The sequence below is a fragment of the Bufo gargarizans genome, chromosome 6 (assembly GCF_014858855.1).
Source record: "Bufo gargarizans isolate SCDJY-AF-19 chromosome 6, ASM1485885v1, whole genome shotgun sequence".
NCBI lineage: Eukaryota > Metazoa > Chordata > Amphibia > Anura > Bufonidae > Bufo > Bufo gargarizans.
In genome coordinates, this window is record NC_058085.1 from 128,655,194 (window position 1) to 128,678,155 (window position 22,962).

A 22,962-nucleotide genomic window follows, 5' to 3' on the forward strand; every position below is an offset into this window, starting at 1 on the left:
CTGTGCATAACATCATCCGAAGATTCAGAGAATCTGGAACAATCTCTGTGCGTAAGGGTCAAGGCCGTAAAACCATACTGGATGTCTGTGATCTCCGGGCCCTTAAACGACACTGCACCACAAACAGGAATGCTACTGTAAAGGAAATCACAGAATGGGCTCAGGAATACTTCCAGAAACCATTGTCAGTGAACACAATCCACCGTGCCATCCGCCGTTGCCAGCTGAAACTCTACAGTGCAAAGAAGAAGCCATTTCTAAGCAAGATCCACAAGCTCAGGCGTTTTCACTGGGCCAGGAATCATTTAAAATGGAGTGTGGCAAAATGGAAGACTGTTCTGTGGTCAGACGAGTCACGATTCGAAGTTCTTTTTGGAAATCTGGGACGCCATGTCATCCGGACCAAAGAGGACAAGGACAACCAAAGTTGTTATCAATGCTCAGTTCAGAAGCCTGCATCTCTGATGGTATGGGGTTGCATGAGTGCGTGTGGTGTGGCATGGGCAGCTTGCATGTCTGGAAAGGCACCATCAATGCAGAAAAATATATTCAGGTTCTAGAACAACATATGCTCCCATCCAGACGTCATCTCTTTCAGGGAAGACCCTGCATTTTTCAGCAAGATAATGCCAGACCACATTCTGCATCAATCACAACATCATGGCTGCGTAGGAGAAGGATCCGGGTACTGAAATGGCCAGTCTGCAGTCCAGATCTTTCACCTATAGAGAACATTTGGCGCATCATAAAGAGGAAGGTGCAACAAAGAAGGCCCAAGACGATTGAACAGTTAGAGGCCTGTATTAGACAAGAATGGGAGAGCATTCCAATTTCTAAACTTGAGAAACTGGTCTCCTCGGTCCGCAGACGTCTGTTGAGTGTTGTAAGAAGAAGGGGAGATGCCACACAGTGGTGAAAATGGCCTTGTCCCAACTTTTTGGGGATTTGTTGACACCATGAAATTCTGATTCAACATATTTTTCCCTTAAAATGGTACATTTTCTCAGTTTAAACTTTTGTTCCGTGATTTATGTTCTATTCTGAATAAAATATTAAAAGTTGGCACCTCCACATCATTGCATTCAGTTTTTATTCACGATTTGTATAGTGTCCCAACTTTTTTGGAATCCGGTTTGTATTTAGGCCCCGGCACCCAGACAGAGGAGAGAGGTCCCATAGCAGAGAATCAGGCTTCATGTCATAGCAGAGAATCAGGCTTCATGTCACCCACCACTGGAACAGGCCACTGTCAGATATTCTTTGGCCCCGACACCCAGACAGAGGAGAGAGGTCCCATAGCAGAGAATCAGGCTTCATTTCACCCACGACTGGAACAGACCATTGGCAGATATTTTTAGGCCCCGGCACACAGACAGAGGAGAGAGATCCTATAGCAGAGAATCAGGTTTCATGTCATAGCAGAGAATCAGGTTTCATGTCATAGCAGAGAATCAAGCTTCATGTCACCCACCACTGGAACAGGCCACTGTGAGATATTTAGGCCCCGGCACCCAGACAGAGGAGAGAGGTCCCATAGCAGAGAATCAGGCTTCATGTCATAGCAGAGAATCAGGCTTCATGTCACCCAACACTGGAACAGGCCACTGTCAGATATTTTTAGGCCCCGGCACCCACACAGAGGAGAGAGGTCCAATAGCAGAGATTCAGGCTTCATGTCATAGCAGAGAATCAGGCTTCATGTTATAGCAGAGAATCAGGCTTCATGTCACCCACCACTGGAACAGGCCACTGTCAGATATTTAGGCCCCGGCACCCAGACAGAGGAGAGCGGTCCCATAGCAGAGAATCAGGCTTCATGTCACCCACCACTGAAACAGGCTATTGTCAGATATTTTTAGGCCCCGGCACCCAGACAAAGGAGAGAGGTCCCATAGCAGAGAATCAGGCTTCATGTCCCCCACCACTGGATCAGGCCACTGTGAGATACAAACCGGATTCCCAAAAAGTTGGGACACTAAACAAATTGTGAATAAAAACTGAATGCAATGATGTGGAGATGGCAAATGTCAATATTGTATTTGTAATAGAACGTAGATGACAGATCAAACGTTTAATCCGAGTAAATGTATCATTTTAAAGGAAAAATACGTTGATTCAAAATTTCACGGTGTCAACAAATCCCCAAAAAGTTGGGACAAGTAGCAATAAGAGGCTGGAAAAAGTAAATTTGAGCATAACGAAGAGCTGGAAGACCAATTAACACTAATTAGGTCAATTGGCAACATGATTGGGTATAAAAAGAGCTTCTTAGAGTGGCAGTGTCTCTCAGAAGCCAAGATGGGTAGAGGATCACCAATTCCCACAATGTTGCGCAGAAAGAAAGTGGAGTAATATCAGAAAGGTGTTACCCAGCAAAAAATTGCAAATACTTTGCATCTATCATCATCAACTGTGCATAACATCATCCGAAGATTCAGAGAATCTGGAACAATCTCTGTGCGTAAGGGTCAAGGCCGTAAAACCATACTGGATGTCCTGTGATCTCCGGGCCCTTAAACGACACTGCACCACAAACAGGAATGCTACTGTAAAGGAAATCACAGAATGGGCTCAGGAATACTTCCAGAAACCATTGTCAGTGAACACAATCCACCGTGCCATCCGCCGTTGCCAGCTGAAACTCTACAGTGCAAAGAAGAAGCAATTTCTAAGCAAGATCCACAAGCTCAGGCGTTTTCACTGGGCCAGGAATCATTTAAAATGGAGTGTGGCAAAATGGAAGACTGTTCTGTGGTCAGACGAGTCACGATTCGAAGTTCTTTTTGGAAATCTAGGACGCTATGTCATGTCATCCGGACCAAAGAGGACAAGGACAACCAAAGTTGTTATCAACGCTCAGTTCAGAAGCCTGCATCTCTGATGGTATGGGGTTGCATGAGTGCGTGTGGTGTGGCATGGGCAGCTTGCATGTCTGGAAAGGCACCATCAATGCAGAAAAATATATTCAGGTTCTAGAACAACATATGCTCCCATCCAGACGTCATCTCTTTCAGGGAAGACCCTGCATTTTTCAACAAGATAATGCCAGACCACATTCTGCATCAATCACAACATCATGGCTGCGTAGGAGAAGGATCCGGGTACTGAAATGGCCAGTCTGCAGTCCAGATCTTTCACCTATAGAGAACATTTGGCGCATCATAAAGAGGAAGGTGCAACAAAGAAGGCCCAAGACGATTGAACAGTTAGAGGCCTGTATTAGACAAGAATGGGAGAGCATTCCAATTTCTAAACTTGAGAAACTGGTCTCCTCGGTCCGCAGACGTCTGTTGAGTGTTGTAAGAAGAGATGCCACATAGTGGTGAAAATGGCCTTGTCCCAACTTTTTGGGGATTTGTTGACACCATGAAATTCTGATTCAACATATTTTTCCCTTAAAATGGTACATTTTCTCAGTTTAAACTTTTGTTCCGTGATTTATGTTCTATTCTGAATAAAATATTAAAAGTTGGCACCTCCACATCATTGCATTCAGTTTTTATTCACGATTTGTATAGTGTCCCAACTTTTTTGGAATCCGGTTTGTATTTAGGCCCCGGCACCCAGACAGAGGAGAGAGGTCCCATAGCAGAGAATCAGGCTTCATGTCATAGCAGAGAATCAGGCTTCATGTCACCCACCACTGGAACAGGCCACTGTCAGATATTCTTTGGCCCCGACACCCAGACAGAGGAGAGAGGTCCCATAGCAGAGAATCAGGCTTCATTTCACCCACGACTGGAACAGACCATTGGCAGATATTTTTAGGCCCTGGCACACAGACAGAGGAGAGAGATCCCATAGCAGAGAATCAGGTTTCATGTCATAGCAGAGAATCAGGTTTCATGTCATAGCAGAGAATCAAGCTTCATGTCACCCACCACTGGAACAGGCCACTGTGAGATATTTAGGCCCCGGCACCCAGACAGAGGAGAGAGGTCCCATAGCAGAGAATCAGGCTTCATGTCATAGCAGAGAATAAGGCTTCATGTCACCCAACACTGGAACAGGCCACTGTCAGATATTTTTAGGCCCCGGCACCCAGACAGAGGAGAGAGATCCCATAGCAGAGAATCAGGCTACATGTCATAGCAGAGAATCAGGCTTCATGGCATAGCAGAGAATCAGGCTTCACGTCACCCAACACTGGAACAGGCCATTGTCAGATATTTAGGCCCCGGCACCCAGACAGAGGAGAGAGGTCCCATAGCAGAGAATCAGGCTTCATGTCATAGCAGAGAATCAGGTTTCACGTCACCCACCACTGGAACAGGCCATTGTCAGATATTTAGGCCCTGGCACCCAGACAGAGGAGAGAGATCCCATAGCAGAGAATCAGGCTTCATGTCATAGCAGAGAATCGGGCTTCATGTCATAGCAGAGAATCAGGCTTCACGTCAGCCACCACTAGAACAGGCCATTGTCAGATATTTAGGCCCCGGCACCCAGACAGAGGAGAGAGGTCCTATTGCAGAGAATCAGGCTTCATGTCATAGCAGAGAATCAGGTTTCACGTCACCCACCACTGGGACAGGCCACTGTCAGATATTTTTAGCCCCCGGCACACAGACAGAGGAGAGAGGTCCCATAGCAGAGAATCAGGCTTCATGTCATAGCAGAGAATCAGGCTTCATGTCATAGCAGAGAATCAGGCTTCACGTCACCCACCACTGGAACAGGCCATTGTCAGATATTTAGGCCCCAACACCCAGACAGAGGAGAGAGGTCCCATAGCAGAGAATCAGGCTTCATGTCATAGCAGAGAATCAGGCTTCATGTCACCCAACACTGGAACAGGCCACTGTCAGATATTTTTAGGCCCCGGCACCCAGACAGAGGAGAGGTTCATTCAACTTTGGGTTGCCCCGCAATATAATAGTAAAATGAAAATAAAAAATGGATTGTATGAGGAAGTGCCCTGGAGTACAATAATATATGGTTAAGGGAAGGTAGTTATAAATGTCTAATCTGCACAAGGGATGGACAGGTCCTGTGGGATCCATGCTTGGTTCATTTTTATGAACGTCAGCTTGTCCACATTGGCTGTAGACAGGCGGCTGCGTTTGTCAGTAATGACGCCCCCTGCCGTGCTGAATATACGTTCAGACAAAACGCTGGCCGCCGGGGAGGCCAGCACCTCCAAGGCATAAAAGGCTAGCTCTTGCCACGTGGACAATTTGGAGACCCAGAAGTTGAATGGGGCCGAACCATCAGTCAGTACGTGGAGGGGTGTGCACTAGGGCTGCACGATAAATCGAAAAAATAATCGAATCGCGATAATCGCCAAATGCGATATGGCGATTTGGCCGACCCGAAAATGCCGCGATTATATATAAAAGGGGCCCCGCGATTATATATAAAAGGGGCCCCGCGCACATAACTGCCTTTTGCATGTAAAGTGTTTTACTAGTGTGTGTGTGGGTGAAACAATCTCTCTCCTAACAGGTCCAGCGTCTGTACTCACTATGAATGCAATGCTCTGCAGTGAGCGGCAGCGAGGTGGCCGGCCGGCGCGTGACTGACGTCACTTAGTAACACTCCTCACACTTCAGGAAGCAGGAGCGTTACTAAGTGACGTCAGTCACGCGCCGGCCGGCCACCTCGCTGCCGCTCGCTGCAGAGCATTGCATTCATAGTGAGTACAGAGGCCGGACCTCTTAGGAGAGAGATTGTTTCACCCACACACACACTAGTAAAACACTTTACACGCAAAAGGCAGTTATGTGCCCAGTTTAGGACACATTAGGAGGACCAGCATAAGATGCTATATGTCTTAAGCTGGCCCCCCTCATGGCCCTATGGGTCCTCCACTCATCCCCTATAACAGTGCCATCCACAGGTCCCCCTCAACAGCGCCCTCCACAGGTCCCCCATAACAGCGTCCTCCACAGGTCCCCCATAACAGCGCCCTCCACAGATCCCCCATAACAGCGTCCTCCACACATCCCCTATAACAGTGCCATCCACAGGTCCCCCATAAGTGTCCTCCACAGGTCCCCCATAACAGCGTCCTCCACAGATCCCCCATAACAGCGTCCTCCACAGATCCCCCATAACAGCGTCCTCCACAGGTCCCCCATAACAGCGTCCTCCACAGGTCCACCATATAACAGCGCCCTCCACAGATCCCCCATATAACAGCGTCCTCCACAGATCCCCCATATAACAGCGTCCTCCACAGATCCCCCACAACACAGCGTCCTCCACAGATCCCCCACAACACAGCGTCCTCCACAGATCCTCCACAACACAGCGTCCACCACAGATCCCCCACAACACAGCGTCCTCCACAGATCCCCCATATAACAGCACCCTCCACAGATCCCCCATATAACAACACCCTCCACAGATCCCCCACAACACAGCGTCCTCCACAGATCCCCCATATAACAGCACCCTCCACAGATCCCCCATATAACAGCACCCTCCACAGATCCCCCACAACACAGCGTCATCCACAGATCCCCCACAACACAGCGTCCTCCACAGATCCCCATAACTATATCATACCCAGCCGCGTCAGCGGCTCATATGGGAAATTCCAAGCAAATAGACCTCTAGCACAATTCCTTTAAAATATTGCATCGCATATCGTTATCGCAATTTTTAGGGCCCTAATCGCAATCGCACAAAATTCCCATATCGTGCAGCCCTAGTGTGCACATGTACTGTTCCACCATGTTAGTGAAATGTTGCCTCCTGCTAACACGTTCCGTATCAGGTGGTGGTGCAGTTAGCTGTGGAGTGGTGACAAAACTTTTCCACATCTCTGCCATGCTAACCCTGCCCTCAGAGGAGCTGGCCGTGACACAGCTGCGTTGGCGACCTCTTGTTCCTCCTCTGCCTTCGCCTTGGGCTTCCACTTGTTCCCCTGTGACATTTGGGAATGCTCTCAGTAGCGCGTCTACCAACGTGCGCTTGTACTCGCCATCTTTCTATCACGCTCCAGTGCAGGAAGTAAGGTGGGCACATTATCTTTGTACCGGGGATCCAGCAGGGTGGCAACCCAGTAGTCCGCACACGTTAAAATGTGGGCAACTCTGCTGTCGTTGCGCAGGCACTGCAGAATGTAGTCGCTCATGTGTGCCAGGCTGCCCAGAGGTAAGGACAAGCTGTCCTCTGTGGGAGGCGTATCGTCATCGTCCTGCGTTTCCCCCCAGCCACGCACCAGTGATGGGCCCGAGCTGCGTTGGGTGCCACCCCGCTGTGAACATGCTTCATCCTCATCCTCCTCCACCTCCTCCTCATCCTCGTCCTCCTCGTCCTCCAGTAGTGGGCCCTGGCTGGCCACATTTGTACCTGGCCTCTGCTGTTGCAAAAAACCTCCCTCTGAGTCACTTCTAAGAGACTGGCCTGAAAGTGCTAAAAATGACCCCTCTTCCTCCTCCTCCTCCTTCTCCTCCTCCTGGGCCACCTCCTCTTCCATCATCGCCCTAAGTGTTTTCTCAAGGAGACATAGAAGTGGTATTGTAACGCTGATAACGGCGTCATCGCAACTGGCCATGTTGGTGGAGTACTTGTCACGGACGGTGTACAGGAAACAAGACAAAGCAACATGCATATATGACTCACTGGATCCAAAGCTAAGGAACCAAAAGGGAGACCCCTGCACAAGACCTGAGACTTTCCCTGGCTGCTCAGCCTATGCAAAGATCCCAGAGGTGGATGGTTGCATATCCACGTACCTCGACTATATAACCCCTGAACACCCTACAATAGTGAGGGGACACGACTACCGGCTCCCTACACCAGACACGGAGGGAGTCAGGGTCACCTGGGATCCAGCAAACAGAAAATAACAGATAAATGTTCAGCACTTAACTTTGTAGCAGACTGGAAAACAGGATCAGCATGCACACACACTCCAGGAAGTAGTATAAGCCACCCAGTAATGCATTATGGGGAGGAATTTAAAGGGAAGCAATCAGTCCAACTACATGACAGCTGAGAGAGGCTAACGAGATGAGGAACTGAACATCACAACAAAGAAAACTCAAGGAGGAGGTTCTGAAAGGCTTCTGTCAGAGCTTCTCAGCTGTCTGGTTGTGACAGTACCCCTTCCTCTACGAGTGGACTCCGGACACTCAAAGCCCACCTTCTCAGGATGGGACCTATGGAAAGCCCTGATGAGACGAGAGGCCTTAATGTCTGTCACTGGGACCCACATCCTTTCCTCAGGACCATAACCCTCCCAATGAACAAGGTACTGAAGAGAACCGCGGACAAGACGAGAATCCACAATCCTAGAGACCTGAAATTCAAGATTCCCATCAACCTTAATCGGAGGAGGAGGCAAAGGCGAGGGTACAATGGGTTAAACATAAGGTTTCAATAAGGACTTATGAAAAACATTATGGATCTTCCAAGTCTGAGGAAGATCAAGACTGTCGGCAACAGGATTGATGACAGACAGGATTTTGTAAGGCCCAATAAACCTAGGACCCAACTTCCAGGAGGGAACCTTCAATTTGATATTCTTGGTAGGCAACCACACCAGATCACCAACATTCAGGTCCGGACCAAGCACATGTCTCTTATTTGCCACACGCTTATATCTCTCACTCATGCTCTTTAGATTATCCTGAATCTTTTGCCAAATAGATGACAAAGACGAGGAGAATCTGTCCTCATCAAGTAAACCAGAAGACCCCTCTCCCGAGAAAGTCCCAAACTGCGGATGAATCCCATATGCACCAAAAAATGGTAACTTATCAGAGGACTCCTGACTACGGTTATTTAAAGCAAACTCAGCAAGGGACAAAAAAGAACACCAATACTCTTGATTCTCCGCCACAAAACAGCGCAGATATGTCTCCAGATTCTGATTGACGCGCTCTGTCTGTCCATTCGACTGTGGGTGGAAAGCAGAAGAGAATGACAACCAAACCCCCAAGCGAGAACAGAAAGCCTTCCAGAATCTGGAAACAAACTGCATGCCCCTATCAGAGACTATGTCTGAAGGAATACCGTGCAATTTGACAATGTGATCAATAAATGCCTGCGCCAGCGTCTTAGCATTGGGCAAACCAGGAAAAGGGATGAAATGCACCATTTTGCTAAAACGGTCCACCACCACCAGAATCACAGTCTTCCCCGAGGAACGAGGCAGGTCCGTTATAAAGTCCATGGACAGATGTGTCCAAGGACGGGAAGGAATGGGTAAGGGAAGGAGAGGACCTGATGGCCGTGAATTAGGGACTTTGGCACGAGCGCAAATCTCGCAGGCTGCCACAAAACCCTCAACCGACTTACGAAGCGCAGGCCACCAGAATCTCAGAGCGATGAGATCCAGTGTGGCTCTTGCCCCCGGGTGCCCAGCAAGGACCGTATCGTGGTGTTCCTTAAAAATCTTGTGTCTTAAAGCGAGAGGCACAAACAACCTCCCAGGAGGACAAAGATCAGGAGCCTCTGACTGGGCTGCCTGCACCTCTGCCTCCAATTCAGAAAAAAAGAGCAGAGACCACCACACCTTCAGCCAAAATGGGACCCGGGTCTTTAAAATTCCCGCCTCCCGGAAAACAACGTGACAGGGCATCTGCCTTCACATTCTTAACACCAGGGCGGAACGTGACAACAAAATTAAACCTAGAAAAGAACAAAGACCATCTGGCCTGTCTCGGGTTCAGACGCTTGGCTGACTCCAAGTAGACCAGATTTTTTGGTCAGTAAATACGGTAATAGGGTGTCTGGCTCCCTCTAGCCAATGGCGCCATTCCTCAAAAGCCAACTTGATGGCCAACAATTCCCTATCTCCCACATTGTAATTTCTCCCTGCGGAGGAGAGTTTTTTCGAGAAAAGGGCACACGGTTGCCATTTGGCAGGAGAGGAACCCTGAGACAAGACCGCCCCCACACCCACCTCAGAAGCATCAACCTCAACTATGAAGGGTAAAGAAATATCAGGTTGCACCAAGATGGGAGCGGAAGCAAAACTCTCCTTGATATTAGAAAAAGTCTTACGCGCCTCTACTGACCAAGAAGAAAAATCTACCCCCTTTCTGGTCATATCAGTGAGTGGTTTAACAATAGAGGAATAATTCAAAATAAACTTCCTGTAATAATTGGCAAAGCCCAAAAAACGCATCAGCGCCTTCTGATTCTCAGGAAGCTCCCACTCAAGCACAGCGCGGACCTTCTCGGGGTCCATGCGAAAACCAGAAGCGGAGAGAAGAAACCCCAGAAATTGAATTTCTGGAACCGCAAACACACATTTTTCCAGTTTCGCATATAATTTATTCTCCCGCAGGATGAGCAAGACCTGACGTAAATGTTCCTTATGAGTTTTGAAATCAGGAGAAAAAATCAAAATATCATCCAAATACACTAATACAAATTTTCCCATCAAATGATAAAAAATGCTGTTCACGAAATGCTGAAAAACGGCTGGGGCATTCATCAAACCAAAAGGCATAACCAAATTCTCAAAATGGCCCTCAGGGGTATTGAAGGCCGTCTTCTATTCGTCTCCTTCTCTGACCCTGACCAGGTTGTATGCCCCTCTTAGATCTAATTTGGAAAAGACTTTAGCCCCAACAACCTGGTTAAACAGGTCCGGGATCAGAGGAAGCGGATAAGGGTCACGAATTGTGATACTGTTCAGCTCCCTGAAATCCAGACAAGGTCTTAAAGAACCATCTTTTTTCTTAACAAAGAAAAAACCAGCGGCAACAGGTGACTTCGAGGGTCGTATGTGTCCTTTTCTCAGACTCTCAGAGATATAAGCACGCATAGCGATCCTCTCAGGTTGGGAAAGATTGTATAAACGAGATTTAGGCAGTTTGGCGCCTGGGATGAGATTAATAGGGCAATCGTACTCCCTGTGCGGGGGCAAATCCTGAACTCCACTCTCAGAGAAGACATCCGAAAATTCTGAGAGAAAAGATGGTACAGTCTTAGTAGCAACCTCAGAAACAGATGTCGTGAGGCAATTCTCTCTGCAAAAGTCACTCCAACCATTTATTTGCCTCGCTTGCCAATCAATGGTGGGGTTATGTTTAGTGAGCCAGGGTAGCCCCAAAACTAGAGGAGTAGGCAAACCGCTAAGGATGAAACATGACACATCCTCAACATGAGCATCACTCACAATTAAACCGATATTGTGAACTATGCCCTTTAATGATTTCTGAGAAAGTGGAGCGGAATCGATAGCAAAAACAGGAATATCCTTTCCCAAAGTGCGCACCTGGAAACCATGAGTTATTGCAAATTGATTATCAATGAGATTGACAGCTGCTCCAATATCCACAAAAATCTCACAAAAAATGTTCTTGCTCTCTAGCGCCACCCTAGCCGGCAGGACAAAACAGGAACTACAAGCAAACGGAAAACCTTCAATTTCTGCCTCAACCCTGCCAATTGTAACAGACGGAACATTTTTAAAAGATTTTTTCCTGTTTGTTTCTTTATTACTCCCAGAAAACTGCCTGAATCTCCTAGAGGGACAAACATTTGCCAAATGATTTATACCTCCACAACAAAAACAAACCCCCCCATGCGAGCTGAATCTTCTATTGTCAGAAGCAATCAACCCCAGCTGCATGGGCTCCTGCTCAGCAGGGGCTGACAGCGACCGAGACCCCTGCGCACAGAATGAGACCGCTGCACTGTCCTGGGACTGAGTATGACAGGAAGGGGACATCTCTCCTCTCTCTCTAAGACGCCTGTCAATACGAACGGCCTGAGACATAGCAGAGTCCAAAGAAATAGGCCTCTCATGAAAGGCAAATGCATCTTTCAATCCCTCTGAAAGACCATGGCAAAATTGACTTCGGAGTGCAGCATCATTCCAACCAGTATCAGCTGCCCATCTCCGAAATTCTGAGCAGTATATTTCTGCGTATTGTTTACCCTGGCATAATAGACGTAGTCTAGACTCAGTCAGAGCAATACGATCCGGATCATCATATATCTGACCCAGGGCTAAAAAGAATTCATCCACTGAACGGAGAGGCCGTGCCCCCTCCGGCAGCGAAAAGGCCCAAGACTGAGCGTTACCCCTGAGCAGCGATATAATGATCCCCACCCTCCGTTCCTCATCACCAGAGGAATGGGGAAGAAGGCGAAAATGGAGTTTGCAAGCCTCTCTAAAACGCACAAAATTCTCACTACCCCCGGAGAACGTATCCGGGAGCGAGATCTTAGGCTCAGAACAAACTCCATGAACGCAAGCTGAACCGGTCACTTGAAGCTGAGAAAAAGTCTTACGGAGATCAGCTACCTCCAATGAAAGACCCTGGAAGCGTTCAGCCAAAAGTGAAACCGGATCCATGCTTGAGACGGTTTTGGCGGCTTATAATGTCACGGACGGTGTACAGGAAACAAGACAAAGCAACATGCAAATATGACTCACTGGATCCAAAGCTAAGGAACCAAAAGGGAGACCCCTGCACAAGACCTGAGACTTTCCCTGGCTGCTCAGCCTATGCAAAGATCCCAGAGGTGGATGGTTGCATATCCACGTACCTCGACTATATAACCCCTGAACACCCTACAATAGTGAGGGGACACGACTACCGGCTCCCTACACCAGACACGGAGGGAGTCAGGGTCACCTGGGATCCAGCAAACAGAAAATAACAGATAAATGTTCAGCACTTAACTTTGTAGCAGACTTGAAAACAGGATCAGCATGCACACACACTCCAGGAAGTAGTATAAGCCGCCCAAGTCCAACTACATGACAGCTGAGAGAGGCTAACGAGATGAGGAACTGAACATCACAACAAAGAAAACTCAAGGACGAGGTTCTGAAAGGCTTCTGTCAGAGCTTCTCAGCTGTCTGGTTGTGACAGTACTCGAAACAGCGAAACAGGGCACACAGGTCTCGCATGGAGGCCCAGTCATTGGTGGTGAAGTGGTGCTGTTCTGCAGTGCGACTGACCCGTGCGTGCTGCAGCTGAAACTCCACTATGGCCTGCTGCTGCTCGCACAGTCTGTCCAGCACGTGCAAGGTGGAGTTCCACCTGGTGAGCACGTCGCATATGAGGCGGTGAGCGGGAAGGCCGAAGTTACGCTGTAGCGCAGACAGACGAGCAGCGGCAGGATGTGAACACCGGAAGCGCGCACAGACGGCCCGCACTTTATGCAGCAGCTCTGACATGTCGGGGTAGTTGTGAATGAACTTCTGCACCACCAAATTCAGCACATGCGCCAGGCAAGGGATGTGCGTCAAACCGGCTAGTCCCAGAGTTGCAACGAGATTTCGCCCATTATCGCACACCACCAGGCCGGGCTTGAGGCTCACCGCGCAGCAACCACTCGTCGGTCTGTTGTTCTATACCCCGCCACAACTCCTGTGCGGTGTGGGACCTGTCCCCCAAACATATGAGTTTCAGAATGGCCTGCTGACGTTTACCCCGGGCTGTGCTGAAGTTTGTGGTGAAGGGGGGGGGGGGGGCGGAGCTAGCGCCTGAACTGAATGGAAGCATCCGGTTAGAGCTCCTGCTTTAAACCTGCTGAGGGAACGGCTATCTTTAACACAGGTCACAGCTCAAAATGGTCAAATATGGTAGCCAGAAGCAGTGTGACCAAGCTGCACAAGCTAAATCTTCGTCTGCGGTCTCGGACATGACGAAGTATCTGAAAAAGCAGCAGGCAGCCGGCCCGGCCAAAGAATCCAAGATGGCCGCGGCTCCTGGCGGCGCTCCACGAGGCCGCACTTCAAGCCTCTCTGAAGGTGAGGAAGACGCGGAGGAAGGGGGTGAGTCCCGCAACCTCCCGGTTTCACGTCGCTTCATTAAGCAAGCTTTAGAGGAAGCAATGCACCCGGTGATCTCGAAACTACAGGAGGTGGCTCAGGACATTCAACAGATAGGCCACAGAGTGGATGCGCTAGAAACTGCGCACGCAGCGACGCTTGACCACAACGCTGCAGTCACTAAATCGTTATCTGCCTGTCAGTTTCACTTTAATCAGTTATATTCCTCCCTGGAAGACCAGGAGAATAGAGGAAGGCGTAATAACCTCCGGTTTAGAGGGATCCCTGAGACGATCTCCACCTCAGACATTCCAAGCGCCATTACAAAAATAGTCACTTCCTTGCTGGGAGAATTTGATCCAGCCATGCTGATAATCGAACGGGCACACAGAGCTTTACGCCCTCGTCCTAAGGACTCTGATCCCCCCCAGGGACGTGATATGTCGTTTCCTGAACTACCAGGATAAGGAAGCAATATTGAAAGCTGCCAGAATTGCACCATCGATTCTCCTGGAGGAGTCACAGATACAGATATACCAGGACTTATCACAATCTACCCTGCAAAAAAGGCGATTTTTGAGGCCCCTTACGTCATTGCTTAAGGAAAAGAAGATCCTCTACAGATGGTCTTTTCCGTTTGGGCTGTCCTTCCTAGCTGATGGAAAAAGGATCATGATATCATCCTTCTCAGACTTATCGGAAGCTTATATAGCTTTGGACTCTCCTCCTTTGAATATTCCAGATTGGGACAAAGTTCAAGATGTTTCAGCTCTACCAGCTTTACCAGTCCCCCAGCCTTGGGAGACTACTGCAACACCGAAGAAAATGAGGTCCAAGAAGTCCAGAGATGTCTCAACGCCAAAAAAGACCCACTTCTCACAGGATAGCTCCTGAACTCTTGATGTCATTTGTCTTTGACTTTTCTTTTTCTATTCTCCTATTGTCCTGTCAGTCCCTCTCTATTTGTAGTCCGCTATACTGTCCTCAATTACTGTTATTTTAATCCAGCTTTAATGTCACCTTCCTTTTACAGATTTGATCTATACTTTTGTCTCTTATGATTTTATGCTTTATATTTTAGGCCGGTTCCCTCCCTGATGCAGGTTACTTGTGAACTTGTTTCACTCTCCCCCTACCCCACTTGATAGTTGCTGTACGTGCGACTTCACATGTTGTTGTTATACCACTTAGTGTGGTCCCCAGTTTCTGTTTATATGTTAATATGGTATAACTTAGGGCCTATAGATTCTATTATGCTCATTAAGCATAGCTATGCTCCGTATGTTATTATGGTCAAGAAATGTCTGAACTAGTAATTGTCTCTTATAATGTGAAAGGGTTAAGATCCCCCTCTAAACGCAGTCAAATCTTTTCTCTCCTCTGGAAGGAAAAAAGTGCAGTGATTTTCCTACAAGAAACTCATTTTAAGCAGGATAACTTTCCGAACCTATCATTCACTAAATACCCTACTTGGTATCATTGTGGCGCAGATGGGGCGGCATCTAGAGGGGTCAGCATTGGTTTCAGGCGTAACACCCCATTCACCTATCTGAGTCATATTCAAGACCCAGAGGGTCGTTACATTATATTAAAAGGAAAAATCGGTCAAACCTTGTACACTTTTGTTAATGCCTACGCCCCTAATGCTGACCAAACTAGATGGATTGCCAACCTTCTATCTTTAGTTGAGGAACATAGGGAAGGTATATTAATATTAGCGGGAGATTTGAATATGCCTCTTAATCCCCTTTTGGATACGTCTTCAAAAAAATCAGCTCTCCCCTCTAAGGCAATCAAAGCTACTCTGGCTAGAATGTTCAAACTTGGTTTGGTTGATGTGTGGAGATGTCTTAACCCTAATAATATTGACTACTCTTTTTTTTCTGCAGCCAACAACTCATATAGCAGAATTGATTATGTATTAATCTCCAAAGAACATTTGCAACTTTGCTCTTCGGCGAAAATAGGGTCCATGACGCTATCAGACCATTCACCAGTCTTCTGCTCCATCCGCCCTTCACAAGGTATGGGTAAGAAATCTGGTTGGAGGTTCAACGAGTCCATCTTGGAAAATGCCAAACATAAGAATAAAATACTATCTCTCCTAAAAGAATACTTCCAAATTAATCATACTTCTGACACTTACCTGAATACCTTATGGGATGCCCATAAAGCCTATATAAGGGGACAATTGATAAGCCTATGCTCTTATCTGAAGAAAGAGGCCGACAAAAAAATAGACTCCCTTCTTTCCAGGATTAATAACTTAGAGAAGACTCATAAAATTTATTTATTGCAACTTCACTTATCTGAACTTATTTTACTCAAAACAGAGCTTAAAAACTTACTAAATGAGCGCTCTGCGAAGTATTTTTTAAGCTCTCAGCAAAAAATTTTTGCTCATGGCGATAAAGCAACAAAGTTTCAGATGCAACGGATTAAACGTAGAAAACTGAATGGCTTTATACATAAAATTACCTCTCCAACAGGTTCAGTGTTGCTCAAAACAGAAGAAATAGCAGAACAGTTTAAGCTGTATTATGAGTCCCCGTATAATCTCCCCCCCCCCATCTTCCTGATCCTGGACTGGATAAAGAACAAAATATCTCTTCCTTTCTTAGCTCGCTTCATCTCCCTATTCTTACAGGTGACCAGCATGACCAGCTGGCTGCTCCGTTTACTATAGCGGACATCCAAGAAGCACTTAATTCATCCCCAGCCGGAAAATGCCCCGGACCAGACGGTTTACCTCTGTCCTATTATAAAGCTTATTCCGAAGTCCTGTTTCCCCACCTACTTCCAATATGCAATAATGCTCTGCATAACTCCCCTGTGTCATCCGATATGTCTAGAGCTACGATAACAATTATTCCCAAACCAGGTAAAGATCATTCCATCTGCTCAAATTACCGTCCTATATCTTTGCTTAACACTGACCTTAAACTACTGGCTAAAATGTTGGCTACTAGACTGCAAAAACTACTCCCCTCCCTGATCCATCCGGACCAGGTCGGATTTGTTAAGGGAAGAGAGGGTAAGGACAATGTTATGAAAGTTCTAAATGCATTGTACTTCTCCTCTTTTAAAAAAATACCCATAGTTCTCTTAGGTACCGATGCCGAGAAGGCGTTTGACAGAATAGACTGGCTATATATTAGTCTTACACTAGCCAAATTTAATATCCCTGTTCAATTCTCAAATGCAATCAGGGCTATGTATCACTCCTCCTCGGCATCGGTATTAGTCAATGATGCCCTGTCTTCCTGCTTCAGTATAAGGAATGGCACAAGACAGGGCTGTCCCCTGTCCCCGCTCATTTTCGTATTGGTTATGGAGACGCTTTTACAATCCCTGAGACAGCAAACGGATATTATAGGACTTAAAGTGGGAAGTCAGGAAATCAAATTGGCTGCATTTGCTGATGACCTCTTGATCTGCACAACCAATCCGAAAAAATCTCTTCCTGCTATCTTATCGTTGTTGGATTTATTTGGGTCACTCTCTAATTTCAAGGTAAACCCTGCTAAATCTCAGCTCATTCATAGTGGGTTCCCTCCCTCAACAATTAGAATTCTTAAGCTCCAATCTCCCTTTAACTGGTCCACACAAATGTTGACGTACCTGGGAGTGAACATATCCCCTAATACTAAAGACTTATACAAACTAAACTTTATCCCTCTTTTAAAGTCGGTTATTGACCAGATGGACTCGTTGGACCTCCCTTTCCTGTCTTGGTTTGGCAGAAAGAATATGGTATCGACATTGAGTCTACCCAAATTGACATATGTCATGCAGGTTCTGCCTATCAAAATACCGAAATCCTTCTTTAATAGATTTAACAAAGCAGTACGTCATTTTATTTGGAAGGGGCGCAGACCGAGAATTGCATTGGACACTCTCACCAAACCAAAGGAGCTAGGTGGGATCAATCTCCCAGATCCTGAAACATACATGAAAGCCATACATCTAGCCAGAGTAGTAGATTGGATTAGAGCTCCCCCCCATAAATTTTGGGTCCTGATGGAAAATAGCTTTCTCCTCTCCACTCCCAGAGCTGTTCTGCTTGCTGGGAAATCCTTTCCCCTATCTACTCAAATCCAAAATCTAAAGGTTCTCCTCTAAAGGTATAATGCTTACTACTCCTTCCTCACTTCTGACTTTGGGAGATGTCATCGATTTAGCACCCTTAGATTTAAAAGAGACTTGTAGCCCCGTGATTAGGCAGTCTAACTTACTCATATCAGATATCCTAAAAGAGCACGGTACTTCCCCCCCCCCTCCTCTCCTTCTTACCAGCTTGAAAGAATCTATGTCTCTTTCATTTGTACACAAATATATACTATCTGAAATGGCTTCGGCGGAGAGCCTTCCTAAGGTGACACCTCTGTTCCCATGGTTTGAAGGGCTAATTGGATCTAAACAAGCGCCTAATAGATTAATTTCATTCATATACAAAAGGATCAAGTCACCGGTGACTGACATTAAACCAGCCATAGTGAGAGTTTGGGAAAAAGATCTCAACCGATCCCTAACCCCCACTGAAATCAAGATTATGTTTTCTGTTCCACATAAAATTTTAAGGTGCGTGCGAGTTCAGGAAAATGGGTACAAGATTATGATGCGGTGGTACAAAACTCCAGAAAATATTGCGCAATACTCTTCCAACGTTTCCGACTCCTGTTGGAGATGCAAAACCTCCAAGGGCACTTTTTACCACATTTGGTGGGAATGCCCAACTATTCAAACATGGTGGCATTCCATAATAATTAAATGTAATAAGATTTGTGGCACTTCTTTGGTATGTTCTCCTGAACTGACTCTCCTTGGCCTGGGGCTGGATGGGATCCACAAAAAGGTCAGGTCCTTATTACTTATGCTATTAGCTGCATCTAGAATTTTAGTTGCTGCCGCCTGGCTTTCTACAGAAGCCCCAGATGAGGCTAAATGGACACAAAAGGTGGACCAACTGTATAGATTAGAGGAACTCTCTCATTGGGAAACCCGCACTAGAAGCACCTTCCTGGACATGTGGGCTCCTTGGAAGACGTTTAGGGGCCTTCCTTGATACTTACCTACTTATTTTTTCTAACTTCCTTTTCTCATTACTACCATTTCACCCTTTCTCTATTGTATAGGGCAAATAATTGACTTAGTACCGTACCCTGTTGCTGCACCATGTGAGCTATAACTTATATTTATATCTTACCTGATTTATACCATTTGTTTTGTTGATGTTTTTTCCACTTCCCTTTCCCCTTTTATGTTAATCTATGGCACTGCTTTCTGATTTGCTGTGTTATGATGTGCTGGTATGACTTAATACCGTATATTTATATTTTTGTACTTTCATATTGGCGCTACCTTCCCGCCATTGTCATCTGTCTTTTATTATTATTTGAAAAACAATAAAAATTGTTAATAAAAAAAAAAAAAGAAGTTTGTGGTGAAGGTGTGTGGCTGACTGGATGAGCAGGTGGAAGAAGAGGAGGAGGAAGCCGAGTAGGAGGAGGAGGCTACAGGAGGCAAAGAATGTTGCCCTGCGATCCTTGGCGGCGGAAGGACGTGTGCCAAACAGCTCTCCGCCTGGGGCCCAGCCGCCACTACATTTACCCAGTGTGCAGTTAGGGAGATATAGCGTCCCTGGCCGTGCTTACTGGTCCAAGTATCTGTGGTTAGGTGGACCTTGCCACAGATGGCATTGCGCAGTGCACACTTGATTGTATCGATACTTGGTTGTGCACTGTGGGACAGCAAGCGACATGAGCTGATTGAAGCTGTCTGTGTCCACCAGCCTGAATGACAGCATTTCATAGGCTAGTAGTTTAGAAATGCTGGCATTCAGGGCCAGGGATCGAGGGTGGCTAGGTGGGAATTTACGCTTTCTCTCAAATGTTTGTGAGATGGAGAGCTGAACGCTGCCGTGTGACATGGTTGAGATGCTTGGTGACAGAGGTGGTGGTGTTGGTGGTACATCCTCTGTTTGCTGGGCGGCAGGTGCCAACGTTCCTCCAGAGGCGGAGGAAGAGGCCGAGGCGGCAGCAGCAGAATAGGTAGCAGGGGGAGTCTGAGTGAGTTCCTTGTTTTTAAGGTGTTTACTCCACTGCAGTTCATGCTTTGCATGCAGGTGCCTGGTCATGCAGGTTGTGCTAAGGTTCAGAACGTTAATGCCTCGCTTCAGGCTCTGATGGCACAGCATGCAAACCACTCGGGTCTTGTCATCAGCACATTGTTTGAAGAACTGCCACGCCAGGGAACTCCTTGAAGCTGCCTTTGGGGTGCTCGGTCCCAGATGGCGTCGGTCAGTAGCAGGCGGAGTCTCTTGGTGGCGGGTGTTCTGCTTTTGCCCACTGCTCCCTCTTTTGCTACGCTGTTGGCTCGGTCTCACCACTGCCTCTTCCTCCGAACTCTGAAAGTCAGTGGCAGGACCTTCATTCCATGTGGGGTCTAGGACCTCATCGTCCCCTGCATCGTCTTCCACCCAGTCTTCCTCCCTGACCTCCTGTTCAGTCTGCACACTGCAGAAAGACGCAGCAGTTGGCACCTGTGTTTCATCATCAGAGACATGCTGAGGTGGTATTCCCATGTCCTCATCATCAGGAAACATAAGTGGTTGTGCGTCAGTGCATTCTATGTCTTCCACCGCTGGGGAAGGGCTAGGTGGATGCCCTTGGGATTCCCTGCCAGCAGAGTCTTCAAACAGCATAAGAGACTGCTGCATAACTTGAGGCTCAGACAGTTTCCCTGATATGCATGGGGGTGATGTGACAGACTGATGGGCTTGGTTTTCAGGCGCCATCTGTGAGCTTTCTGCAGAAGACTGGGTGGGAGATAATGTGAACGTGCTGGATCCACTGTCGGCCACCCAATTGACTAATGCCTTTACCTGCTCAGGCCTTACCATCCTTAGAACGGCATTGGGCCCCACCAAATATCGCTTTAAATTCTGGCGTCTACTGGGACCTGAGGTAGTTGGTACACTAGGACGTGTGGCTGTGGCAGAACGGCCATGTCCTCTCCCAGAACTAGAGGGTCCACTAACACCACCACGACCATGTCCGCGTCCCTTACTAGATGTTTTCCTCATTGTTACCGTGCACAACAATAAGAAAAAAATTATTTGGCCCAATGTATTGAATTCAAATTCAGGCCTTTTTTTACAGGTACCTAACACTATCTGGCTATCTATTTAGGTACCGTATTACACTAATACAGGCACAGCAGTAACCACAGATTTAGCTGACTATAAATTTGAGGCCTAGTATTTAGGCCCTGGATGACAGGTATACGTTTACGGACAGAATTAGACTTGGAAATGCACGGTAGCGTGTGAAGTTATTGAGGATGACCCTATCAGCACCTTCAATGTAATATACCCTTTTATGGATAGATTTAAACTTGGCCTGCTACAGCAGAAACCACTGATTTAGGGAATTGCTAAGTTGGGAATTGTATTTCAACCCAGAACAAAAACTGTGCTTTGACGGACACTAAATAACTTGACCAGCCACAGCAATAACCACAGATATATCCTTTGCCAGACAGCAGACAGTATTACAATTGGCTAGCCACAGCTGAAACACCAGATTTAAGGTACTGCTATTTTGGCAATTGTATTTCACCCCTCAATAAAATAGCAAGCACAGCCAAGCCCCTGATGTAGGATATAGCAAAAAACAAACAAACACACTATTGATGGTTAAATGGACTTGGTGGCAGCTTGTGATGGCGCACCACAAGACACAAAATGGCCGCCGATCACCACAGACAAAAGTGACAGAAAAAACGCTCTGGGCAGCCAAAAAACTGTGAGCATTTAAATAGCAGAGGTTGAATGATTCACAGCTGTAGATCGATCACTTCATTAAGTGTTTTGGAAGAGTAAATCCCTGCCTAATCTCGCCCTAACAGCAGCAGCTGCATCCTATCCCTACACTGATCAGAGCAGAGTGACGTGCGGCGCTACGTGACTCCAGCTTAAATAGAGGCTGGGTCACATGCTGCACTGGCCAATCACAGCCATGCCAATAGTAGGCATGGCTGTGATGGCCTCTTGGGGCAAGTAGTATGATGCTTGTTGATTGGCTGCTTTGCAGCCTTTCAAAAAGCGCCAAGAAAGCGTCGAACACCGAACCCGAACCCGGACTTTTACGAAAATGTTCGGCTTCGGGGTCCGTGTCACGAACACCCCAAAATTCGGTACGAACCCGAACTATACAGTTCGGGTTCGCTCATCCCTAATCAGAAGTAGTTAGTTAAGCCGTCATTTGTAATACTACATGTGTTAAGAACATTAAAAGGGATCAAGACTGATCAATTGTTTTTATGTTCATCGTGTTTTTCATTTTATCTATGCTGAAGTCATACATGTTAATGAGATTTTTTATTATTAATTTTTTTTATTTAATAGAATTTGATAATCATGTATTAATATAATGAGATAAACATGTATTTTTAGTAATAAATGAAATTATTTACCGTGAGCCAGCCATTTTCGATTCTAAAGAATTGACTCACTCATAGCTGACTTCATTGGCTTCTATGGGAGAGTTTACTAGACATGCTCTGTGATCTGTGCAGAAGTCATGAGGAAGAACATAAAGCCTATGGTGATACAGTCCTGATCAAAAGTTTAAGACCACTTGAAAAATTGCAAAAAATCATATTTAGCATGGCTGGATCTTAACAAGGTTCCAAGTAGAGCTTCAACATGCAACAAGAAGAAATGGGAGTGAGACAAAACATTTTTTGAGCATTCAATTTAATGAAAACAACAAATAAACTGAAACAGGGTGTTTTTCAGCTGATCGAAAGTTTAGGACCACACCTCCAAAAAAAAAACTAACCCCCCCCCAAAACAGAAATCCAACTTCCAAACATGAACTCAATAATGAGTAGCTCCGCCGTTATTGTTTATCACTTCCAAACTTCGTTTTGGCATGCTTGATGCATGCGTTTCCATGAGGTGAGTGGGAACATTTCTCCAAGTGGTGAAGACGGCCTCACGAAGGCCATCTACTGTCTGGAACTGTTGTCCATTTTTGTAAACTTCCCTTGCATCCATCCCTAAAGGTTCTCAATTGGATTTAGATCAGGGGAACACACGGGATGGGCCAAAAGAGTGATGTTATTCTCCTGGAAGAAGTCCCTTGTCCTGCTGGCATTGTGTACTGTAGCGTTGTCCTGTTGAAAAACTCAGTTGTTACCACACAGACGAGGGCCCTCAGTCATGAGGATGGAATGCTTTCTGCAACATCTGGACATAGCCA

General features: G+C 46.7%; 1 protein-coding gene across 5 annotated transcripts in view; it reads right to left on the reverse strand.

Moving 5' to 3' along the window:
* Positions 1 to 22,962, reverse strand: part of LOC122940189 (NXPE family member 1-like) — a 294,633-nt gene that overhangs the window by 17,997 nt on the left and 253,674 nt on the right. The gene's annotated exons all lie outside the window — the stretch shown is intronic.